General features: G+C 28.0%; 1 long non-coding RNA gene across 1 annotated transcript; it reads right to left on the bottom strand.

Moving 5' to 3' along the window:
- Positions 1-2,732: 2,732 nt before the first annotated feature.
- On the bottom strand, positions 2,733-3,246 carry LOC106334200. The gene is made up of 2 exons (XR_001268551.1): positions 3,077-3,246; positions 2,733-2,930 (listed from the first exon to the last, which is right to left on the bottom strand). It is a non-coding gene; the product is annotated as an uncharacterized LOC106334200 (long non-coding RNA).
- Positions 3,247-7,486: the final 4,240 nt, after the last annotated feature.

Here is a 7,486-nt window from a genome sequence, read left to right as displayed (position 1 = left end):
CGGGTTTTGGTGGTGAAGCTGAAGGTGGAAGTAGCCAGGCGCAGATAACATCGGAGAAGGTGAAGAAAGCACGCAATGCATAGGTGAAAGATGATTGGAGTTCAAGACGCAGTTTTTTTTTAATGCTTAAGTCGTTTATGCTGGTTTTTTTTTCCTTTTCTGGTGTTTGTTTTATGAACAAGTTTGACTTTCACTCTTTGCTACTTCTATAAATTTGGTTTTTTAATACCAAATATAAAATATATCTCATTTCAGAAATATTTGGTATTATATTGTTTTTTTTAATTCTAAGTTAGTATTCTCTATATTATATCATGATTGTAAACAACAATCATATTCTGAGTCCAATTTGACAATGACAGCAGATACTAAACATGCGATGGTCCATTCATATTCGATATTTCCCTTCATTCGCATTTTATTCAACAAATATAATGCTCACACAGTAAGGCGGCTCCATAATAGTTAAGAAGCTAAACACATGACCTGTATACATTATATTTATAGCTTAGCATTGAAGTGGTTTACTTGGTTGGCTATCTCTGATCCGGTATGTTCTCAAGTACTGACTTTATCACTATCATCGCAGGAAAAGCAGCCACTGTGTTCTTCAACAATTATAGGCTTCGACGAAAATATCATTCACCAGTGTTTTAAGTGTCATATTTTGACTAAACTATGAAAACCTTCTTCTTAACGCTTAAACATTGTTTTTAATTTAAGATTTCATATAAAGAGTCCGTGACACACATTACATATATACTATGTTTTAAAGGATCAAGATATCAACAAAATATATAATAGAATTATATGCATACTACAAAGACACCATAAAAAAAGAGCCAGCATAACTAAAAAAAATTCCATGTTTAATTAAATAAACTATTATGTCTACTTGAAATATTCTTTCATGAATATTATAGCAAGAAAGGTAGAAAAAAATTATAACTACATTCAATAAGAGAATTTTTATCGTACGTATTTATGTATAAATTAAATTACGCTTTAATATCAAAAATTATAGTTTAGTCAAACTTCTAAATTATTGTGCTGTGAAAATTTTAATGGTTGATTAGAAAGAGTAATTTAAGTATAACTAACAAATCCCTATAAGGAAAGTTATATATATATATATAGTTAGGATATAGATATGCAATGAGCATAAAATTTTGAAGTACCCTATGAAATATAAAACAAAAAATTAGAAAATATAGAAAAATAATTAGTAAACCAATTAAGATAATAATAATAACAAACTATAAAAATAAAATGTTAAACCATAATATTATTAAATAAGTAAATATTAAATCAGATATTTTGTCGACGGAGAGATTTTGTTTATTTGCCTTAACTTGGACTGTATGCAAAAAAATTACCGAATATCAATAGAATTGTATTGTGTATATTATTAAACCCTTTAAATATACTACTATATTATATAAAATCAACATCTTCGGTTCGCTTGGTTTGCTCAGTTAATAAACCATACCATATCCATAAACCGTGATTTTTTAAATATAATATCAATTCACTAAAACCATTATTACCAGATCTAAACCATGTTTACTGATACCAATGCATAATTGATTGGATCTGAATAAACATAAAATGCCCTACATTTTGAGACACAATATTTTATTGAAAATGATTCTCATTTTCGTGTACCGTGCTCAGATTGTCCAAAATAATACATTTGTTGTTTTTCTTGCCTTTTCTCTTTATTTCTTGCTTTTTCTCTTTATTTCTTACTTTCTATTTTATATTTATTATTAAACTTATAACCACAATTAATTACATTATATATAAGCAAATATAACTAAAAAAACACAAAAAGCTAAACATAAAAACAAAATTGATAATATTATCAGTTACTAACATTCACCAAAACACATATAATAACTTAACACACTATAAATTCTTTCAACTCGGAATTAAAAAGCCAACAATACTAAGAACTTGGTCATCATTAGTTAGTGATATAATTCAATTTGGTGTACGCAATAACCATACTCACACCCAATTTAAGATAAAATATTTTTTTACAAAGTGACGTCTTTTATAAAAATCAATCCATCAAATTCCGCCCGTAGGGCGGGTTGACCCTAGTACATTTATAAAATAAAAAATTATCCGCACGGACTAAGTTCACGAGCTCTTAGATTTGGAGTTATTTGTAATGGCTTTTTTAAGTTTTAACTAGTTGTTGGTAGTTTTAAGCTTTTGGGTATCGTATCAGGTTATGTAATTTGACGATTATGGCTTTTTTTACTTGAAGAAACATATATGAAAAGAAAGTTCTTAATTTTCTAACGTTTCGGCAAATTTCATTTTCTTGCAACTGTTGATTTTAGTGTGGAAATTACATTTTTACATAAACAAACCAAATCTAAATCAAGTTATACTTATACATAGTCGAGATGCTAAAAATCAAGTGAAGAACACACCAAGATTCCTGATACAAGTTCAAATCGTATGATTAGTTAGTTTATGTTATCGAGTTGTTCGAGTAGGAAAAAAGTTGTAATTTGGAATTTAGATCCCCACACAACCGTTATATTACCAGACTCATCTTTTGTTCATTGACCAAAATTCATGTCTCTAATTCAACAATTCCTTCGTATATCGGTGTTATTAAGTGCATTTCCCAATTTTAGTTATGTATTTTGGGTACTAATAGTTTTTAGCGGTCGTTCAAATTTTTTTTTTCCAGCTATGCCGTTGTATTCGAACGGTTCAATAATGCATTATTATTATTTTTATTTTTCGAAAAAGAGTTGTAAATATCTTTAATACATCGACATAGAACATTCAGAACTGATCATCCGCAATGTATGATACAATCTTGAAACTCTTTTTTACTGTGACTTGTAACACTACAGTTCCTTATGCATACTGGGTTTGGAACATCATCCGGCCTTATTGTTTCCATTCTGCACACAACCACAAATTATTATTACATATGTTAAATGTATATATATGTATATACGCATTGACAATGATCCATTAGGCTTTTATGATAAAGGTTGATCTGAAAAAATATCTTGATGAATAAATGTGATAACTGTAAGTTACGTACGTTGTGAGATGGCCTTCCTTTGACATGTTTTCCATTCCACTGCATGCTTTTAGATGACATCCGATCATTATCAGTGTCATCATTATCATACACACCTTTTGTGCCATTCTCTTAAACAATTTTGTTATTTAATTTAGACTTGGAATTCAAAATTAAAACTGATGTTTGTTGTTTGATATGTATAATTTGTGTATATATATATTATATATGTACATGATGAGATGAATGAAATCAAACATTAATTGTCATTGTAATACATTTGTTGCTTTGACTTGAATACAATTCATTTTGTATGACTAAAAAGAGAGAATACAATTCATTTTGTAACTGTTCTATGGATAGCAAATCTCTATTACTTTAATTTATATCTTACAGTATTTGGAAACAAAGCAAAATTTATAATTGAAAGATCCTAACCATTTAATTTGACCAAGTAATTAATCATATTCTCATAAAAATAAATAAATCAGAATTGCATGAAAAACATACAAAGAACTAATCGTAGACATGCATTTATTTGCATCTAAAAGGAATAAAAATATAGCCAGAATGAAACAAAAAGACAGAATAATCAAGAAAGAGAATAGTCAACACAAACGAAAAACAAGAGCCATCTCAAATATCTAGTTTGCAAAGAGACGAGGTCCGTCTTTAGAGCATTTCTAACGTAATATTCAATTTTTTTTATAAAATAGAGTAAAAATAAATATGAAGTAAAAATACTCCAATTCTATTTTATTTTTTACTTTATAATAGAGTAATGAACAAAAAACAATAAATTACTCCATTTACAGAATAAATCCCATTATGAAGTGGAATAGGATTGAAGTATTTTTTAATCCGTTTTGGAGAAAAAATTGTGTTGGATTGAAGACGTCGTTACATAATGCAAATGCAGAAGAAACATATGTTTTACGCCACAATTTAATGAACTTTTTTTAAGGGCCGCAATTTAATAAACAATTTAATAAACTTGTTTTATGGTTTTTTTATTCACTGGTATTAGTAATGACATTATGAAATTTCGACTCCAATTATGGTAGTTTTTTAAATAATATTTTATGTATTCTCTTACTACATTTATTCAGATGTCATATATATTGTTTATTTAACTATATGTTCTCTTTAAATTTCTTCATTTACAGATTTTTGTAACTGAAAACTGTATGTTCTCCTTAAATCTCTTTTCATTCTTAATAGCTATTGGGAGTGATTGGTTGGATTGTAGAAAGTGACTTTAGCTTTAATTTTTATCTACAACCTTAAATACTACCAATCATGTTTTATCTTAGTTTTTAAAGTTACAACAAAAAAACTAAAGGTACAGTAAAAACATATAAAAAATGGTTGTAAAAATCTTATTTTCTAAAGCCACATCTTTTTAGCTGTATGAAATTTTAAAGTTACATTCCTTAAAGCTAAATCAAAAATGTATTTTCAAATTCATTATTAAAAATATACATTATTATCATAATAAAATTTAGTTATAAGGAAACTATATGATATAATCATTTGATAATTAAATATAAAGGCCACATTATGTTAGTGTGCTTTAGGCCACCAAACTAATAGGAACGGCTCTGAAAGAGATAATCAAATATGAGAAAATATTATATCATATTTACATATTATAAATCTTTTGTACATAGAAAACAATCTTTCCACTATCTTTGTCTTCTTTTGAAAATGAAATATAATATTGTTTAATCTTTATGTATATAGAAAACAATCTTTCCAGTAAAAATTATCTTTTAGGAAAGACTGTAGTTCAAAAAAAAAAGGAAAGAAATAGTTCTATATGCAACTTAATTTCGTATGAAGTTACCGTCTATTTTATATCTAGTTTAAATAAATAGAAAATGGGTCAGCGGCTGGTTGAATAAAATGGGCCAATTCTCTCGTTATTATAATAGGCCTGGGTCTGAATTATAGATTAGTCTAATAAAACCAGTTTTAAAAGGCTAACTAGATTTTGGCGAGTATGTTTATTATTTTATTTTTATTTTTTTAAAAATTTATTTTTTTATATTTTTGAATTTTATTAATATTTTGTGTTTTTCTTTGTATAATATTGTTTCTTATATGATTAATAAGAGGTTTTAATAATTGTACCACACTTATATCAATAGGTTTTGATGTTGTTTTAATATAATAGATTAAAATAAAACATTTATCTTATAACCCATTTTGTATTAAAATCATTTTTATGCTTTAAAACTTTCAGACATAATTTTTTAAATTTACTTATATAATTTGATTTTGTTATTTAAATTGGAATTAATATTTATAAATATATAATATGAATAGTGAATATAATATGATTATTCAGTTGTAGCTGTTAGAAAGTTGAGTAAAATGCAAAAGTTGATTTTAATATTAAAAGGTTGTGGACAGTTTTTTAGTATGATAGGAAGAAGTGAGTTTCTATTAATTTGGAATCGAAGAAATGGTTATAAAATATTATAAGATAGTTATTGTTGGACTAAACTTCAATCAATTAGTCATGATCATGATTTAATAGTATTGATTCCTTTTTTTTTTGATAAAGGAAAGCTAAGTCCTTAGTAGTTTTTAATCTTAAGGGATTTGATTTCTTTGTATATGAAAACGAAACTTTTGTATTTTTTGACAACTTCCTATAATTTTTGTTTAGAACTATTTTATCTGTTTCTTGCATTCTTAGTAATCATAGTTTGTTTTCGATTCAGATTTTATGCATATATTCTTCGAATTTCAAGATTTCTAAAAACTATAGGTTAGATCCCTATATAACTTTATATAATTGTCTGATCTATAAATGAGTTTTCTGTTTTATTAGAGTTTTATATTATTTTTTTATAGCTTCACTTTCTGCTTTTGAGATAATATCATATTACCATACTCCTATATTAGAGATGAAACTATGTACTAGTGCTGGGCATTCAGGTTTTCGGTTCGGATCGGTTCGGTTTATTCGGTTTTCGGGTTATTTGGATTGGAATGTTTAGGAACCGTTTAGGAACTGTACATTTTTCGGATCGGTTCGGTTCGGATAATGTCAGGTTCGGGTCGGGTTTCTATTTTTTTTATAAAACTCGAAATAGAACCGTATTACAAATAATTTGGGTTTGGTTCGGGTTTACAATCCAAAAACCGAAAAAACCCTAAAAATCCGAGCCAAACCCGGAAAAAACAAAAATATATCCGGGTTATTCGGGTAGTTTGGATTTTTTTAGATATTTTTTATTTATAAATTATATTTTATATATATTAAAATTTAAAATAATAAAAAATTCAATATATTCAAAATATTCGGGTACCCGTTCGGTTCTCGGTTCGGTCCTGGTTCGGTTTCGGTTTTTCGGATTTAGAAATATAAGAACCGTTCGGGTTTTTGTAATTTTCGGTCCGGTTTCGGTCTTGGTTTTTTCGGTTCGGTTCCGGTTCGGTTTTCGGATTTCGGATAATATGCCCAGGACTACTATGTACCGCTAAATTAACTTGGTTGTCAATTATAAATATCCTTTCAATGATTAAACTTTATTTTCTAAATAAAAAGTAGAGGTAACTTGATTTTCTTGGAATCGATAACTAAATTTGTAATCGTACTGGCCGATATCATGCTTACCAACTAATTGCATGTTCCCAGTGACTTACAAGTAAAAAGCTACTTAACACAATCAACTTTTGTTTTTAGGTTTCCTCAATTAATACATTACCATATAAGGGCCGCCTGTCACATTTATATTATCATTTTATCAGAAAAAATGTAGTGGCTGGTAGAGTCTACATATATAGTGTATCGGTTGGTATAAGGCCATTATTGTTGAAGATGCATGTGTTACAGTAAATAAATATAGTAAAACTCGCTTTAACGGTCTGACACTACAAAACTAAATTTTTGTAAGTTAGAAGAAGGTTTTGATTTTTGATAGACACCAATTTTGATAAAGGCATTGTATCTGTGTCTATCCTTTTATAGATTCATTAGAACTGATTGATGTCTAGTGGTTGGTAATGATATTATACATATACTGAACACAAAGTCAAGCAAAACTACAACACATCCACCTAAACTCAGAAAATCAAACAAAACTAGCTAACTCTCTCTCTCTCTCTCTCTCCAAAATGTCATCTATCTTCCTCCTCATGTTGATATCTTCAACAATCTCTATTGCACGTTCCGAAGTCACTCCACTAAGAATTTTCGCAAAAATTCCAAGGAATGCATCCGAAGAGAGAGAGGAAGCTGAGGGCATAACGGTAATTTAAAAAGCAGATATTATTCTCTGCAACAAACGACGCAAACAAACAAATATAGAGAGACAGCTTAAACCCTTCCATAAAAACTCTCACACATACATACATACAGTCTCTCTTTAATTCAACGACGCTCTCTCTCTCTCTCTCTCTCTCTCCAAAATGTCATCT

Source organism: Brassica oleracea, chromosome C3 (genome assembly GCF_000695525.1).
Source record: "Brassica oleracea var. oleracea cultivar TO1000 chromosome C3, BOL, whole genome shotgun sequence".
Lineage (NCBI taxonomy): Eukaryota > Viridiplantae > Streptophyta > Magnoliopsida > Brassicales > Brassicaceae > Brassica > Brassica oleracea.
This window is presented reverse-complemented; position numbering and strand designations above follow the sequence as displayed.